We start from the raw sequence: 19222 nt of genomic DNA, 5'->3' as shown, positions 1-19222 counted from the left end.
TGGGATGCCGGTGCCACGGGTGGAGGATTAACCCAGTGTACCATGGTGCTGGCCCTGATAGTGAGTAATTAAAATCCAAGTAAATGAAACAAATAAGGAGAACATATAAAGTGGGAAGAGAGAGAGAGAACTTAAGTAGAATTCCAAGATAGCATAATTTAAGGAACAGGTGCAAGAAGAGGATCCTGGGGAGACTGAACATCCAATAATCTTTGTTTTCAAAATTTCTTTTTTATATTCAGCTTGGATTTTCCATGCTTTAATGAAAGTCTGTTGATTGTGTTCACTCTCCAGTTGTGATAGAAGCAGCTGTTCATCATCTTGTATATAACAACCCTTCCTATGCTTGAATACTGTTATTAAGAAACCTAGTAGTCTTCTCTAACTTGGGCTAAATAATTTCTAGCTCCTATTTTTCGAACCCTTTAATCATCTCTGTGACTCTCTGTTGAATCCCTTCCCCTTTCTCTACATCCCTCTCTAGCTGTGGAGTCTGTTGCTGGATGTTGTACTTTCAAGATTTGCTTTGAGCGTGATGGGAGAATTTTCTTAAATTTCTTTTATCATAAGTTAACAAATTTATTTTTTAAAGGTTACTTATTTATTTGAGAGACAGAGCTACAGACAGAGAGGGAGAAACAGAGAGAAAGGTCTTCCATCTGCTGATTCACTCCCCAGATGTCTGCAATGGCCACAGCTAGGCCAGGATAAAGGGAGGAACCTGGAACTCCATCTGAGTTTCCCATGTGGGTGGCAGAGAAGTAAGTACTCGGGCAATCTTCCACTGCCTTTCAAAATGCATTAGCAGAGTGCTGGATCAGAAGTGGAGCAGCCAGGACTTGAACTGAAACCCATATGGCATTCCAGTGTTGCAGGCTCAACTTAACCAACTGTGCCACAGTGCTGCCCCAATTCCAGCTTTCTGCCAGTGTGTACCCTGGGAGGCAGCAGGGTACTCAAGTTGTTGGGTCCCCATCACTCATGTGAAGACCTGCACTGGATTCAGTTCCTGGTTCCTGACATTGACCTGGTCCAGCTGCAGCTCTTAGAGGTTTTGAGGATCAAGCTAGTAGGTATGTGAGTTCTCGCTTCCTTTTTGTTTTATTTTTATCTATTTGGAGGATAAAACAACAGAGATGGACAGAGACAGATCTTCCATCCATAGGCTCACTGCCCAAATGCCTGCAACAGCCATGGCTGGGTCAGAACAAAGCCAGGAACGAGGAACTAAATCTAGGTCTTGCACATGGGTAACAGGAACCTAACTACTTGGGCCATCACCTGCTGCTTCACAGGGTGCACACTGGTAGGTAGTTGGAATAGAAGCAGAGTGGGGGACTCAAAAGCAGGCATTCAGATGTGGGTTGTAGGTATCCCAAGAGGTCTTAATCATTGAGCAACAATATTCACCACCACCTCTCTGTTTCTCCCTCTCTCTCTCTCTTCTCTGTGTCTGTCTCTCTCTCAAATGAGGCAAACATTTTTTAAAAATGTTAAAAACAGATCATTTTAAAAACAAATCATTCTCAATACCCTTATGTGATTGAATGGAATAAGTTGATTTGTTCCTGGTTTCATGGCTGTCAGTTTGGATAGGAGGTAAGATCTTTGGAGGTAAGAGCTTTGGATGTATTCCATGTACTTATAAGCCAACATAGATCTAGAGCATGCAGCTTGTCTCCTCTCTTTTCACTGTCTAAACTGTAAGATCAGATTTAACTGCACACATAAAGTGACACCCACCTTCGCACTTACTTCACTATATTGCTCGTCGACCACTCACGTCTGTCTCCTGTACACCACTGAGTTTCTTGAAGAAGGGGCATGATCCTGATTATGTTTTCAGCCCAATTTTCATAGTGTGGAGAATCACCTTGAGTGCCTGCCCTCAAGTGTGAAAAAGGAAGATCATAACCAGCAGTGGCATTGGGGTTCCATCTTGCTTGTCAGTGCCAACTGATTGCTACTACTTAGTTGTTCCCAAGCAGTATGGCCTTAAAGATTGTGAAGTAGAGCCCTGGCTTGTTGCAAAAGGCAGTGGCAAAGTGGAATTCTTGGGAATTGGAATTGTGAATTTCTGGTAATATAATTGGTACTGGCAGCCTATATTTGACACTAAAAACAGTAACAGGAACTATATTTTCATTCCTATAAGATGCCACAGTTCCAGGCTAGTACTAGACTACTCCTATGAGAAAGAAAACAGCACTTTGTTCAGTTTGTAGACCATACTGAGGACAACAAAACATCTTAGAGGTCATAGCCCTACTATAAAAATCTATTCACCCACTCATTTTGACCAAATACACAAGGTCTATTTTTAGTATCTCTTAGAAATTAGTTCAGTGCTAATCTGCATAGCTGCTACACATGGCTCTGAAATGTCATTACAAGGTTTTGCTCATGGTTCTTTCCTGGAAGCTGCTCAGAAAATAGTTTTGATTTGACTTCAAAGTCAACAAAAATAATAGAGTTTTTGTTTGTTTATTGGGATTTTTTGGGGGAGGGGGTAATTAAAGAATTGAGCTGCTACTTTAAAAGTTCCACAACAGATCTGTCACCATTACTAAATTGTTACCTTGAGAGTTTAGTAGAAAATGTGAACGGAAATCTAGAACAAACTGAAGAATTCACAGGTTGGGGGTATGGTCAAACCCTGGGGATACAAGAAATATTCCTGAAGAGCTTCAATGTATTCAATTTTAGATACTTTATTTTTTCATTTTATTTGAAAGACAGAGAATCTTCCATCCACTGGTTCACTTCCCAAAATGCCTGTAACAGCTGGGACTGGGCCAGGCTAAAGCCAAGAGCCAGAAACACCATCTGGGTTTCCTAGGTGTGTGGCAGGGGTGCTAGGACTTGAGCCCTCATCTGCTGCCTCCCAGTGTATGCATCAGCAGGAAGCTGGATGGAGAGCAGACGTGGGACTCAGTGCCAGGCACTTCCACATGGGCTGCAGGTGTCCCCAGCCACCTATTAGCTGCTGTGCAAAACCCCTACCCCCACTTTTAGATTCTTTGGTTGCTGTGTGTGTATGTATATTTTGTTTGTTATGCTGTTCTGTGCTTTTTCATTTAACAGGAGTCTCCATGTCTAAACTGGAGAACAACCTCAGAGACATAAATTAATGAAAATCAAGTAGATTGATCCATTTATGATAGGCACTAAATCTAAAATCCACAATTAGTTATTTTTTATCTTTTTAAAGATTTTATTTACTTATTTGAAAAGTAGAGTTAGAGAGAGAGAAAGAGGCAGAGAGAGAGGTCTTCCATACAGTGGTTTACTGCCCAAGTGGGTGCAATGGCCAGAGCTGTGCTGATCTGAAGCCAGGAGCCAGGAGCTTCTTCCAGGTCCCCAACGTGGGTGCAGGGGCCCAAGGACTTGGGCCATCTTCTACTGCTTTTCCAGGCCATAGCAGAGAGCTGGATAGGAAGAGGAGCAGCCAGGACTTGAACTAGTGCCCATATGGGATTCTGTACCACAGGCAGATGTTTAGCCCACTATGCCACAGTGCTGGTCCCTAAATAAATATTTTTTGAAAATATGGCTTCAATATTTTTTTAAAAAGAAAAAATACAGCTTCATTATTTAAAAAGAAGAAAATAGTGCTGAGAGAAAAATTACTTCACTTGACATTCTTCCTGAGATACCTAACCCATTGAGATGATTGCACCTATCACTATTGTGGTAATGACACCAAGTCCACAGCTACATCTCAAACTTCTCTTCAGGGCGCTGCCTGCCACTTCAAGGCTCCAGGTATATCACAAACTCAGTGAACCCCAAATTATCTGAAGTCATCACTTCCCTTCCAACCCACTCTTGTATTCTCTATTGCACTCAATGTTGGTGCTCTGTTCACCACTGTCTTTGGTGCTTCTGCCATCTGAGTTTCCAGATTCAACCAAATCCTGACAGCTGTACTCCCTAATTAATCCGGGAATCCTTTTCCCACACTCCAGCTCTGCCATTGTCCTGGTTCAGCCTCTTAATCCTCTTCCATCTTGAACACTACACCAAAACTCTGAACTGGCCTTCAGATCTCTGGTCTGACCCTGTCCATGTCCTTCCATTATTATTCCCTATATACAAAACCCAGTGACTTTTCATCTCTTGAAAGATAAAGTTCCTTGACATGGGATGCAAGCATTCTAGATGGCCCCCATTCACCTGGACATTTTAATCTCTCACCCTCCACTTCTTGTCTTTCTCTTTGCTTTCTAGAAATGGCGCTGTCCTCCTCTGCTTCTGTCAGGAAATCCCAGGGTATCTACCCTATCTCTCGTCATTTGGTTATACCTAATCATTCTTCCATGAAACCTACCTCAGTTACCATCTTGCCCCAGAAAGTCTTCCTAATGCACGTTTGGGCCTTTGCAACACCCAGAATTCATGCCTACTGTTTCCCTAACCACATTATTGTAATATGTCTATGCATAGGTTTGTCTGCACTACCATGCTCTCTAAAGGGACATCATGGCATAGGTAGCTTTGCATCCATAACACGTTAGCACAGTGTGTTGCACTGGTAATCTTTCCACAGATGTTAACTGAATGAATGGCAGAGTATATCATTATCAGTGCCTGTGATAGAACACAGGTAGGAACAATGATAGTATCAACTTGAATTTGAAACAGATTATCCTGAAAGGAATAACATAAAATGTAGCAACTGAGCAAGGACAATAACTCTTATTGCCACTTGTAAGTCCCCTAGAAATCATTGAGTCTTGTTATCTCAGTGCTGAAAACTCTAAATTACTAATACATTTAAAGGTTGCCAGTCAGATTGGGATGGTTATATATAACACACTTTTTAAAAAGTTTATTTATTTATTTGAAAGGCAGAGTGATGGAGAGAGAGAGAGAGAGCGCACAAGTGAGCGATGGGTTCACTCCCCAAATGGCTGCAACTGCCAATGCTGAGCAAGGCCAAAGCTATGAGCCTGGAACTCCATCTGAGTCTCCCATGTGGGTGATGGGGCCCCAAACCTGCCCCAGTGCATCAGCAGAGAGCTGGTTCAGAAGTGGAGCAGCAGGGACTAGAACCGGCACTCATCTAGGAGTCCAGCATCGCAGGCAGTGGCAGCTTAACCTGCTGTGCCACAACATACCCACCAGCCCCTGTAACACACTTCTAAAAGTATTTTAGATCAGGAAGACATTTTCCTGGAGAGTACAAGTGCTTCTTTGAAAGAAAAAATGCACAAACATGTATTACTATTATTCAATGCATGAACTGTTAGAATATTCTATATAATAAGAATGAAAAGAATGATGAGTTACACCCCATTATTTCCTTCAGCAACAGTCTTCAATTAAATAGACTGGGATGCCTTCATCCCACTTCAGAGGGCTGGTTTGAGGCCCAGCACCTGTACTTCTGATCCAGCTTCCTGCTAATGCATTCTGGGAGACAGCAGGTGATGGCCTACATACTTGAATCCTGCCACGCATGTGGGAGATTTGGATGGATTCCCAGGCTCCTGGCTTTGGCATGGCCCAACTGAATGTTGCACGAATTTGGGGAGTAAACCAGCAGATAGAAAATCTCTATCTCCCTCTCTCTCTTTGCTCTGCTTTTCAAACAGATGAAACACATCGCTTCTCGGCCTTTTGGCTAAGATCAAGTATAGTATCAAGCAGATGAAACACTTAAAAAATAGATCATCTAAGTTATAAAAGCATGCATTTTTCTCCCTGCAGTACTTAAACTATTTCCATTTTGAGTAATTTTGAATGTCCATAGATTTTCATTTTTCCAAAATTATCTCCTAAGAAAAAAGAAAGAAAAACAAACAACAACAACAAAAAAAAACAAGACTTAAATAAAGTAATTAACAATGAACAGGATAAAGTTTTTCATCTGTAGATCTTGGAATCTAGACTATTCTTTGTCTAGTTACTTTCTCAGCTTATACCCCCAGGTTAATCACTTATTTTCCCAGCTAACATGTTTTATGTTTGTGTTTGCTTGTTAAAGTGTTTATAAATGTACTTGTACAAGGATTTTATTGAAACCCTATAAACATTACAAGACAACTACAATTTTAACCATCTGATTAAAACCTTTATTGACTTTTTAAAAAAGATTTATTTATTTGAAAGTCAGAGTTACACAGAGAGAGGAGAGGCAGAGAGAGAGAGAGAGAGAGAGAGAGAGAGAGAGAGAGGGAGGGAGGGAGGTTTTCAATCCGCTGGTTCACTCCTCAATTGGCTGCAATGGCCAGAGCTGTGCTGATCCAAAACCAGGAGCCAGGAGCTTCTTCCTGGTCTCCCACGCAGGTGCAAGGGACTTGGGCCATCTTTTGCTGCTTTCCCAGGCCATAGCAGAGAGCTGGATTGGAAGAGGAGCAGCCGGGACTAGAACTGGCACCCATATGGAATGTTGGCACTTCAGGCCAGGGCGTTAACCTACTGTGCCACAGCGACGGCCCCTATTGACTTTTTTTTTTTTTTAAAGGAAATCATGGAAATACTTCTTTGCTTATTTTGGAGTACCTGATGAATTTTAACATTTCATTCTTTGAATATTTTGATTATTATACATTCTGTTTCTTACTACAAAACAGGTTCTTCCTACTTTTTAAAAAAGGCCCGGGAGGGCAGTGGAGGATGGCCCAAGTGCTTGGGTCCCTGCACCTGCATGGGAGACAGGGAGGAATTACCCAGCTCCTGGCTTCAGACTGGCGCAGCGCTGGGTGTAGCGGCCATTGGGGGAGTGAACCAGTGGAAGGAAGACTTTTCTCTCTGTCTCTCTCTCACTGTCTATAACTCTCTCTCTGTCTAACTCTGCCTGGTAAAAAAAAATATAAATATATATATATATTATTTGAAAGGCAGAGTTACAAAGAGGCAGAGAGAGAGAGAGAGAGAGAAAGGTCTTCCTTCCGTTGGTTCACTCCCCCAATGGCCGCTACGGCCGGCACTGCGCCAATCTGAAGCCAGGAGTAGGAGCTTCCTCTGTGTCTCCCACACGGGTGCAGGGGCCCTAGGACTTGGGCCATCTTCCACTGCTTTCTCAGGCCACAGCGGAGAGCTAGATCTGGAGAGGAGCAGCTGGTACACAAACCAGTGCCCATATGGAATGCCAGTGCCACAGGCCAAGGTTTAACCTACTATACCACAGCACTGGCCCCATATACTTTTTTTTTTTTTTTTACTAATTTGTATGATCAGAATAACAATTCCATGAATATCTACATTCTTGATAGATAAGTATTGAATGAATAAAGAATGCAATGGTTGGGCATTTGGCACATTGGTTAAGAAGCTGTTTTGGAGTGCTTGAGTTTGAGTGCCAGCTCCACTCCCGATTCCAGCTTCCTGCTTATGTGCAGCCTCAAGGAGTTGGTCCCTGCCACTTAAGTGAGAGACCCAAATTCGCTTCCCAACTCCGGCTGATACAGTATTTGGGGAGTGAACCAGGTGGTAGGAGATTCACAGTTTTTTTTTTTTTTTTAATACTTTTAGCTTTGTTCTTTTTTTTTTTTTAAGATTGATTTATTTATTTGAAAGAGTTACACAGATAGAGAAGGAGAGAGAGAGAGAGAGAGAGAGAGAGGTCTTCCATCCGCTGGTTCACTCCCCAGATGGCTGCAACGGCTGAAGCTGCGCTGATCCAATGCCAGGAGCCAGGAGCTTCTTCTGGGTCTTCATGTGGGTGCAGGGGCCCAAGGCATTGAGCCATCTGCTGTTGCTTTCCCAGGCCATAGCAGAGAGCTGGATTGGAAGTGGAGCAGCCAGCTTGAACTAGCATCCATAAGGGATGCTGGTGTTACAAGCCATGCCTTAAGATGCTGCACCAAAATGGCAGTCCCTGTGTTTTTCTTTCAAGTATGAAATGAATGTATATGTTCTGCACTAGCTAGTCCACAGCAGCAGGAATAGTAACACCAATGCCAAGCACAGGATCAGATGCAAAATAAATATCAGTGAGTATTTGCTGCATTAATGAAAGGAAAAATATCTTTTAACTGTGGCTACAAACGCTGCCCATTTCAATAAGTGATTATGTATAAATTACCCTATTTAGTCTCATTTGTTTATTCATTCATTCCACAAATAACTTTTATAGGTACCACTGCCTTTCTAATGATTTGTAGTTTTTTCTTATGTTCTCAGCATATCATTCGTAATCAATTTGTAAGTGTTGGAGGCAGGGCCAGTGCTATGACATAGCAGGTAAAGCTGCTGCCTGCAGTGCTGCCATCCTATATGGGCGCCAGTTTGAGCCCCGGCTGCTCCACTTCCTATCCAGCTCTCTGCTATGGCCTGAGAAAGCAGTAGAAGATGGCCCAAGTGCTGGGGCCCTGCGCCCATGTGGGAGACCCAGAAGAAGCTCCTGGCTCCTGGCTTCAGTTCAGCACAACTCTGGCTGTCAGGGCTATCTGCGGAATGAACCAGCGGATGGAAGACCTCTCTCTCCCTGCCTCTGCCTCTCTGTAACTCTGCCTTTCAAATCAATAAATAAATCTTAAAAAAAAAAAAAGTGTTCAAGGCTTGTTTCCAAACTTGAGCTCTAGTCACTGCTCTACCACTTGCTAAGTGGTGGAGATTTTAAGTGGCTAATTATACTCATATTTATCTAGAGGTTATCAAGAGGTTTAAGTAATAGAAGGCAAATAAAACTCTCAGGACAGTTCATTGCACCCAGTTAGAGCTCCATGAATGTTCTTTTCTGTCCAGTCTCAATGGTTAAAGAAAAGGGCCTTAGTCCTTGCTCCCTCCAAGGTATAATTATGAATCCCTTCTCTTCAAACACTAATCAGAAAGGCCTCTGAGCCCAAATTCAAAGACATAGCTCCAATTTTAATGCCTTATTAACTAAATGAGTCATGAAGTTTTCTGTTTGTTGAGTAAAAATTGGGTCTGCATTCTGTAATTTAGGCTGTTATCTGTGTGCTTAATCAAGGAGAAAATTACAATTTTCTGTGAAACTGATCCCCTCCTTCCCACAACAATCCATTGGAAGATCAGTCTAGCAGCAGGATGTGGAGTGGATGCTGGGGGCCGGAAGCTCATCCAGTAAGCAGTTAGACTAATCAGTGCAGGCGTGAGGCACTATAGGCCTGTCGGGAGGGGATAAGGGGCGGGGAGGGGGGGGGGACAACACTGTGGCATAGTGGGCTAAGCTTCCGCCTGTCCTGCTGGCATCCTATATGGATGCTGGTTCTAGTCCTGGCTGCTCCTCTTCCCATCCAGCTCTCTGCTATGGCCTGCAAAAGCAGTAGAAGATGGCCCAAGTCCTTGGGCCCCTGCATGGGAGACCCTGAAGAAGCTCCTGGCTCCTGGCTTCAGATCTGCCCAGCCCCAGCCATTGCGGCCATTTGGGGAGTGAACCAGTGAATGGAAGACCTTTCTATCTCTCCCATCCCCACCCTATAATTCTGCCTCTCAAATAAATAAATAAAGTCATAAAAATAATAAAAGGAGAGGGGAGAAACACCCCAAAGGGAGGTCTTGTTTTTGTCTTTGTCTTTTTTTTTTCATTTTTTATAAAAAGCTTTTCTGAGGGATAATTACTGTACAAATAAAGTACATATTTCAGGATAGGTGTTTGACCTCACAGTTAGATCATTACTTGAGACATCGGCATCCCACACTGGAGTTTCTGGGTTTGAGCACGGGTTCCACTCCACTCTTGATTCCAGCTTCCTGCTAATTTGTACCCTCAGAGGCAGCAGATACCTGGGTCCCCCTGCCTCCCACATAGGAAACCAAGATTGAGTTCCCGGCTCCCAGCTTCACCATGGCCCAGCGCTGGTCATCGTGGACATTTGGAGAGTGAACCAGTGGATGGGAGAGCTCTATTTACCTACCTACCTACCTCTGTCTCTATCTCTCTGCCTCTCAGAGATAATAGAGTACCAATGACGAGAAGAAATGTTCTTGCAAAGGGGATGTGGAAGTTTTTGTTTTATATATACAGGCTGCACAATGTTTCAATCAGTAACTGGTGAGGGTGGTCTCATAAGGGTGCATCACATGGTGACGTTGTCATCCAAGTTTGTATGATTACACTTTATGATGCATTTTTCGGAACTTGTCCTCATTAAGCAGCATATGATTGTATTTTGTTTTCTTGTAGGAGGAGAAAGGACTTTAAATAGTTTCAGGTATGTTGAGTTGAAATGATGGTGAAGCCCGAATGTGAAAACTTTTAATGGATAATTAGTACTACTTATATACATATAGAACTTAATATACATATAAGACTCATTTTGAATAGAGATTTGAGCAAAACAAACACAAAACTTCATTCTAGTTCTAGGTCTTGTCCTACGCCTCAAAGATGCATTGAGGAACACCAGCTTCTGCTCTCAGGGGCCGGAGTTCATAAGAGGAAAGAGGCCTCTATCCAGGGAGCCACAGCACAGTGGATTAATCCTCTGCCTGCGGTGCTGGCATCCCATTGGGCCCCTGCCAGCCACGTGGGAGGTCCAGGTACAGTTCCCAGCTCCTGGCTTTGGACGGCCCAGACCTGTTATGCCATTTGGAGAGTGAACAAGGGGATGGAAGATTTTTCTGTCTCCCCATAATTATTTGTCACTCTGCCTTTCAAATAAATAAAAATCTTAAAGAAAAACACTTTTTAGTTAAACACCTAAGAATAATTGTGTGTTAATTAAAGAGTTCAACCAATAGTATTAAGTAGAACAAAAAAAATACTAAAAGGGATAAAGTATTAAGTTGTTCATTGGCAGTCAGGACAAGGGCTGATCAAGTCACTGTAAGTGATCCCTGTTAAATATAAGAGTGGGAATAAGAGAGGGAGAAGATGTACAATTTGGGACATGCTCAATCGGACTTGCCCCAAACAGTAGTTAGAAACATGCCAGGGGACTCTAATTCAATCCCACCAAGGTGGCATGTACCAAGACCATCTCACTAGTCCAAGTGATCAGTTTTAGTTCACAATTGATCATAATGATAGGATTAAGAATCAAAGGGATCACACAAACAAGACTAGTGTCTGCTAATACTAACTGATAGAATTAAAAAGGAGAGACCCATCCAACATGGGAAGCGGGATACACAGCAGACTCATAGAATGGCAGATGTCCTAAACAGCACTCTGGCCTCAGAATCAGCCCTTAAGGCATTCAGATCTGGCTGAAGAGCCCATGAGAGTATTTTAGGCATGGAAAGCCAAGACACTCTGGCAAAAAAAAAAAAAAAAAAAAAAAACTAAACTAAATGAAAGATCTCCGCAAGTGAGATCCCAGTGGAAAGAACGGGCCATCAAAGAAGGGGCGTACTTTTCTCTGAAGGGAGGAGAGAACTTCCAATTTGACTATGACCTTGTCTAAATAAGATTGGAGTTGGCAAACTCAAAAGGCTTCCATAGCCTTGGCAACTCATGACAAGAGCCTAGGGTGATTACTGTACCATAAACAAGAATGTCAATTGTTAAGTCAATAACAGGAGTCACTGTGCACTTCTCCCCATGTAGGATCTCTGTCCTTAATGTGTTGTACAATGTGAATTAATGTTATAACTAGTACTCAAACAGTACTTTATACTTTGTGTTTCTGTGTGGGTGCAAACTGTTGAAATCTTTACTTAATATATACTAAACTGATCTTTTGTATATAAAGATAATTGAAAATGAATCTTGATGTGAATGGAATGGGAGAGGGAGCGAGAGATGGGAGGGTTGTGGGTGGGGGGGAAGTTATGGGGGGAAAAGCCACTGTAATCCAAAAGCTGTACTTTGGAAATTTATATTTATTAAATAAAAGTTAAAAAAAAAACACTTTGTAAGGGGCAGGCATTGTGACACAATGGACTTAACTAACACTTGGGATGCCCACATCCCACATCAGTGAAGGTTCTAGTCCTGGGTACTTCACACATCTAATCTATCTTCCTGCAGAGCGTGGCCCAAGCACTTAGGTTCCTGCCTAAAAAGAGAGCATCCACATGCTTGACTTTTTTTTTTTTTGACATTTGAAGCCATGTTTCTAAGCCGTTTTCAGTAATATAGGTAGATATTGGTGCTGCAGTTATTTTTAAAAGGTAGGATACTGGAACTCATGCTGTGATGTAATGGATTAATCCGCTGCTTGCAACAATGGCATCCCATAATGGAGCGGTAGTTCAAATCCCCAAGTTCCACTTCTGGTCTTGCTTCCTGCTAATGTTGGGAAAGCAGCGAAAGATGATGCGTGTACCTGGTCCCCTGGCATGCATGTGGGAGACCTGGATGGACTTCCTGGTTCTGACTTCAGCCTGGCCCAGCCCTGCTGTTTCATCCATTTTGGGGAGAGAACCAGCAGATGGAAGATCTCGCTCCTCTCTCTCTCTTATGCTCTGCCTTTCAAATAAATAAATGCATAGAGCATAGAGGGACAGAGAAGGAGAGACAGAGGGATAATGAGATCTTTACTCTGCTGATTCACTCCCCAAAAGGCTGCAACAGCCAGGGCTGGGCCAGGCTGAAGCCAGGAGCCAGGAGCTTCTTCCAGGTCTCCCACGTGGCTGCAGGGCCCAAGGACTGGGCCATCTGCTGCTGCTTTATTAGGTGCATTAGCAGGGATCAGAAGTGGAACAGCAAGGACACAAACTGGTGCCCACATGGGATGCAGGTGTTACAGGTGGGGTCTTTACCCGCTAAGCCACAGCACTAGCCCCCCACAGTTGGATTCTAAAGATTTCTTTTCCTCTTTACTTCTTTTTGGAGTTTCCAAGTGTTGCACACAGATAATATCATTCATCATGCCCCTTCCCCAAGTTTATATTAAACCTTTTTCAAAAGTGAGGTGGAGGCCTAGCGGCGCCGGCACACCAGGTTCTAGTCTCGGTTGGGGCGCCAGATTCTGTCCCGGTTGCCCCTCTTCCAGCCCAGCTCTCTGCTGTGGCCAGGGAGTACAGTGGAGGATGGCCCAAGTGCTTGGGCCCTGCACCCCATGGGAGACCAGGAGAAGCACCTGGCTCCTGCCTTCGGATCAGCGCGGTGCGCCGGCCGCAGCGCGCCAGCCGTGGCGGCCATTGGAGGGTGAACCAACGGCAAAGGAAGACCTTTCTCTCTGTCCCTCTCTCTCACTATCCACTCTGCCTGTCCAAAAAAAAAAAAAAAAAGTGAGGTGGAGGAAAAACAAAATTGGAGGAAAAAAGACATGGAAAGAAAGTACATCCCGGCTGTTTCCGGATGATGGCTTATGTAAGACTTTTTGTTTCCTTCTTCATGCTTTCCTGAAATTTCAAGGTTTCTCCAAGGAGAACTATAAAATACTAAATGAGAAAACCATATAGCCATAGCTTTGATCCACTTGTTCACTCATTGTCTAACAAATAAGTATTTTTCAGTGTTCACTATATGCTTAGCAAGCCCTGTCCTAAACCTTTTGAGCCAATAGAAAAATGGAGAGACATTATAAGACAAGTGTTGAGTAAACAGTGACAATGCTGGGAGGATGGGGGAGCACCCTCTGGTTGTGGATTCAGTCTGTCGTTCTAGCACCATGTGCAAAAAGGATGTGATTTCACCTCCCAGGGGAACAACACCAAAATGTTCCTTGGGGGATGTCCTTTTGATTTCCCTTGAACACATTGCCTTGTTATTCTTTATTCCAAGGCTCTGTTTATGAATTCCATTTCTCTGATTGCCTCCTGAGTAAAGTTTGGACTTTTACCCTGATATCCTTTTCAGACACTCTTTGTGGTCCGCTGATTGCTAGTGTACAGAACATAACAACTCCGTCTACTAATTATTCCCTTTATGCTCCACGCCTGTTCTTAGCTTTGCATCGATTGTGAAGTAATTCTGTCCACCTCTCTGTGGAGACAGCCAGATGGCCCTCGTGACCAGGTTGGAACCCTAGGTAGGTGTCAGTCACAGTCTTCACTCCCACTTGGCTCATCACTTAACAAGTGTGTCCTCATTAGTAGATACTTCTGGCATCTTTGTGTACTTCATAGACTTATTGTTCATTTCTTCATTTGGTAATTCTCCTATAATGAATCCTACTGCATATCTACTACTCAGCTGGTTCTGTGTTAGGTGCTAGTTATTCAACAGGGAAAGAAATGAATGGTTTCTATGCTCATGGATTTGGAGGGAAACAAGTAAACTAAACATGAATAAAGCAATTACAGATTATGACACATATTATGAAGAAAATAAGAGAGCGAGAGACTTCATATAAAATTGGTATAATATTTCAGCTGAAAATGGGAAGGAATAAATTCTGCTGATGTTGGGGAATGAGCTTTTGAAGTAGAGCAGCATGGTCAGAGACCCAATGCTGAGAGAGACTTTGTAATACAGGACTCTGGCAAGAGTGAAGTGAAGAGCCCAGGAGAAAGGCATGAGATGATGTTGGAGGGAGGCAGGGGACCGACGTGAGGGCCTTCCAGGCCATAAGATACTATGTATGGATACTATTCTAAGGGTCGTGGGGCTGCAGAAGGGTTTTAAGCTAGGGAGCGACACAGTCTGAATTTCACTATCAGAAATTATTCTACCATTTGTGTAGAGAGAGAATAAAGTAAAAGCCATTGATTGTAGCACAAGATAGCAACTTTGGAAACATGCAGACCTGTACTAAGGAATGGCAGTATAGGTGGAAAGAGGAGTGGACCTACTTAAGATACATCTTGAAGAGAAAAATTATGAAGATCTTATAAAATAACGGATTTGAATAACATAGAATGTTTGATTTGATGTTTATTAACACCTCTCTGATTCTTGTGGAACCCAGACAGCATCAAGTTCATCTTCTACCCACAGGACCAGTTATATCTCCTGTTTGCATCTGTCCCATATCATTTGTTTTATTTAACTAAATTTAAAAAATCTTACTTTGTTTTTAAATTTCACTTTCTGCTGTGCTAGCATCCCATATGGGTGTTGGTTTCAAGCACTTGGGTCCCTGAACCCATTTGGGAGACCCAGAGATGAAGCCCCAGGCTCCTGGCTTTAGTCTGGCCCAGCCCCAGCCATTGTGGCCATTTTGGGGGTGAACCAGCAGATGGAAAATCTCTGTCTGTCTCTATCTCTTCCTCGCTCTTCTGTAACTCTGCCTTTCAAATAAATAAAATAAATCTTAAAACCATTTTTATTTGAAAGGCAGAGTTACGGTGGGTGGGAGGGAAGAAAGAGAGAAAGACAGACTCTTCCATCCCCTGTTTCATTCTCCAAATGGCTACAATGGCCATGGCTGAGCCAGACCAAAACCGGAAGTCTAGAACTCCATTAGGATCTCCTATATGGGGTGGCAAGGTCCCAAGCACTCACACCATCTTCCACTGCCTTCCCAGGTGCATTAGCAGGGAATTGGATTGGAAGTGGAGCAGCTAGGACCCAAACTGGAGCTCATATGGGATGCCTGCATCTCAGGATGCAGCTTAACTGGCTGTGCCACAACATCAGCCGCTCAAATTCTTAATATGAGAGTTTTTTCAACAAATATTTATTAAACACAAAATATTGGAAGATACACAGTGCTATATAGCAGGAAATTTTTAATATAAATTGATCCAAAACATAATTATATTTTACTTATGTTTGAAGTATATTTTCTCAGTAGACAGTAAAAAAGAATCTCTTTGAGAATTATGTGTTGGCATAATACAAAGTATATTGGTAGAAAATATTAGAACAGACTCATACTTTGCACTGGAATTGAAAGTGACAGAAGCCCAGAGTATTTTTATGTCTGTATAAATAATGAACAACTACCAGATTTGATATTAAAAATAGCCAATGTCTAGAAATGCAAGTATGTCTTTGACTTCAGAAATCTTTCTTTTAATTATAAAATGCAGAATAGTATGTGAGAATTAGTGCATTCCCCTATGCCATAATACGCCTGCAAGTAAGTACTGTTTCTACACAGACAAGAAACTCCCTGGCTTGCACAATAAAACCCAAGGCCACAGTGGCTTTGTTGGCTACCATTTAACCTAATGTTTTTTTGGGGAGGTTCTGAATTTCAAAGATCCAGTCTCCTCCAAATAGTGACTGGCTCTATACTATCCGCCTACTTCTAGGCCTGGCCTTGGTTTAAAGTAAATGGATTAACATTTTCATTGTTGAGGTTTTCTCCAGTCTAGGTTTGATAGATTATCAGCAATTTAAAGAAACCCATCATAGCCTTTCCTCTCCGTCCCTCTCCCACCCCCACAATAACCTCTTCCTTCCCACAAAAAGATCCCACAACTCACTTTTGTTGTTGTTGTTGTTATTGAGCCCTGGCAATAGTCTGACACCTTTTCTTTCATCACACAGTTGCAAAGGTTTTTCCTTGTCAAACAGCTTTTGATACATATTTGACTAATATTGTGAAGTCGTGGTGGCCCTTTAAATGTTTTGGCATGAGAAGTCACTGAGTGGCTCTGCTCTTGCCCATGGCTTCCTCAGAGCACTTCTGGCAGGAGGCAGACCAAGGTGGTTTTTTTTTTGGGGGGGTGGGGTGGGGGTGGGGAGGGACAAGGTGCCTTGTGGATTTAAGCACCCAAGTCCTTGGTGCTCCCCCTGTGCACTTTGTTCCCTGGACTGGGGCTGGGACTTCCAACAGCTGCTTTCTCCTGTCCCTTTTTCCAATGCTGACTAGCTGTGCTGTGTGCAAAGGAGGAAGTGGCCACCCTCTGCTCACCATGTCCATGCACATCATCCAGGGCCACGGAGGAAGTTTGGTGCCATGCGCAGGCTTTGCTATCAAAATGCTTTTCTTCCAGAGATCCATGTCATTGACACGTGGTTTGGCTGGGCTTGATTTCACCCTGATTGCAGCCCTGAGTATCATGATGTCTGGAATTGTGGCCTTCTTATTCTTCACTCTCTGGGCAAGTGTATTTTCTCCATCTTTGAAAGTTGCTAAACACTCAACGTTTATAGGATACATACTTCCATTGTGTCATCCATAAAGGAAATTTTTAAATAATTATTTTATTTATTTGAAAGTCAGAGTTACACAGAGAGAGAAGGAGAAGCAGAGAGAGAGAGAGAGGGAGAGAGAGGTCTTCCATTCTGCTGGTTCACTCCCCAAATGACTGCAACGGCCAGAGCTGAGCTGATTCGAAGCCAGGAGCCAGGAGCTTCTGGGTCTCCCACACGGGTGCAGGGGCCCAAGGTCTTGGGCCATCTTCCACTGCTTTCCCAGGCCACAGCAGAGAGCTGGATCAGAAGAAGAGCAGCCGGGACTTGAACCGGCACCCATATGGGAACTCAGCACTGCAGGCTGGGGCTTTAACCTGCTGCACCACAACACCAGCCCCAAGGAAAAAATTTTTAAAAATCATTATGAGAGATATTGATCTATGTTCTTTGACGAGACACAATGGAAGGGCATTTTATTTACATATTCATTTAAAGTATATAAATACACATCCCCAGAATGTGTAAAATGTTGCCATTTTTTCCAGACTCCCTTCCCGGACTCCCAACCAAACCACTGATCAGTTACCGGCCCAGCAACCATTTCTTAGAGGAGGAGGCAAGACTAAATTCTGGCACAAACAACTTTCAGAGACGGCAGTCCTGACCTCACCCCCTGACTCCATGCTCTGCCCTTCCCTTCACCAGCACTGCCAACACAGAGATTCTGGGAATTCTGGGAAGTTGGAGAGGCAGCCCAGTGCAGGGGAATTGATAGAAGCTGCGTCTCAGGAACCGAGTTCTTAGCATTCGGAACCTCAGCACCACTAGCTGGAGCTTCTAAGCCAGCATGTAGCTCCTCTGAGCCTTGGTTTACTTTGCTATAAAGTGGGCCTAATCTCTTATGGGCTCAAATATCTGTCAAAGTATTTTATAGAGCGATATGCTAATGTGAGTTGTTGGTCTCACTACAAGTCAATGCAGAGACTGTAAACAAACAAATAGAAATAGGAATTTAAGGAATCTAATTCTGGAGGCCCTGACCCAAAAAATCCTTCTCCTAACGTGAATTGCTCCCACTTCTGTTACTGAACTGTACTACCTTCCTTCCTCCAGATCACAAATGTTTGAAAGAATATATATTCCCTGTGATTTTATGTTTTTTAAATTTTTAAAATTTAATTTCAGTTTTTATTTGAGAGGCAGAGGGAGAGAGAGTGAGATTGAGATCTTCCTCGTGCTAATTCACTCACCAAATGCCAAGTTGGTGCTGGGCCAGCCCAAAGCCAGGGAGAGGCAGCTCCATCGGAGTCTCCCGTGTGAGTGACAGGGGCCCATGTACTCCTGTCTTTCCAGGTTGCACATCGGTAGGAGAAGCAGAGTGTCAGGACATAGTCACGCACTCCAGTATCAGGTGCAGCTGTCCCAAGTAGAGACTTAACCTCTGAGCCAAATTTTATTCTGCCCCAGTTTTATTTTTAAAATGATTGTGAATTCTACTTTTTAAAAATATATATTATTTTACTTGAAAGGCAGAGAGACAGAGATCTTCTATCCACTCGTTTACTACCCAAATACCCACAACAGCCAGGACTAGGCCAGACCAAAGCCAGGGGTCTGGAACTAAATTCAGTTTTCCCACATGGGTGGCAGGGACCTAAATAATTGAACCATCACCTGTTGCCTCCTAAGGTGTTCGTTAGCAGGAAGCTGGAATCAGAAGTGGAGATGGGACACAGACCCAGGCATTCAGATGTGGGAGGCAGGCATCCCAAACAGCGCCTTAATCTCTTTGCCAGATGTTCACCCCTCCCTGTCTTTTAAAAAGAGGTCTGCAAATATTCAGAATCCATTGGTCATTCACGTATGGGTGTTCAATGTTTTAATGGGCAGTAAAGATAACTACACTGAGAGCTTTGGAGTTTTATTAGGGAAAAAAAAGCAATCGTTAGGAAATATGACGTCACTTAGGAGTTGGAATAGGCCCAAACAGAAGGAAACAGTGAGGACTTGGAGATAGAGAGAGAGCACTGTGGCTGGAGGAAACCAGTGAGAGGGAGGAAACATGGAAAAGGATACACAACAGGCTTCATATTTTCCAGAATTTTTCTCTTTCTACAGAAAATGGGGGAAAGAGCTGTCTTCAGTCAGTTCACCCTGGTAATACTCAGAAAACCCAGAATCGCAGTGTGTGGTTTACATCCAGTATTCTGTAGGTTTCTGTGCCCCAGTTTGGGAACTCAAGTGTCGCTGGGTTTCTTCAAGGAAAGTGTGCTCCAGCTTCCAAAGAGCTGACCCTCACATGCATTTTTGGAATGCAGTGTTTGAAAACGAAATAACAGGGGCAGCCTGTGTATGTTAGCTTTCATACAACGTCTGGAGCTGGAAACACAT

The 19222-nt window shown here is 43.2% G+C and overlaps 1 long non-coding RNA gene and 1 pseudogene across 8 annotated transcripts in view; both read left to right on the top strand.

Annotated features, from left to right (window-relative positions):
* Positions 1-19222, top strand: part of LOC127490727 (uncharacterized) — an 86737-nt gene that overhangs the window by 13381 nt on the left and 54134 nt on the right. For 4 of the 8 annotated variants that reach the window (XR_011389482.1, XR_011389485.1, XR_011389484.1 and 1 more), the window contains exons 2-3: positions 10097-10452; positions 13751-13832. This is a non-coding gene — a long non-coding RNA (uncharacterized lncRNA). The remainder of the gene's footprint in view (positions 1-10096; positions 10453-13750; positions 13833-19222) is intronic. The other 4 variants (XR_011389486.1, XR_011389489.1, XR_011389488.1 and 1 more) reach the window with 2 other exon arrangements.
* Positions 5607-5755, top strand: LOC127490904 (U2 spliceosomal RNA; annotated as a pseudogene).

Source organism: Oryctolagus cuniculus, chromosome 6, assembly GCF_964237555.1.
Source record: "Oryctolagus cuniculus chromosome 6, mOryCun1.1, whole genome shotgun sequence".
NCBI classification, from domain to species: Eukaryota; Metazoa; Chordata; class Mammalia; order Lagomorpha; family Leporidae; genus Oryctolagus; species Oryctolagus cuniculus.
Note: the sequence above shows the minus strand (reverse complement) of the source record. Positions and strands in the feature narration are given on the sequence as shown.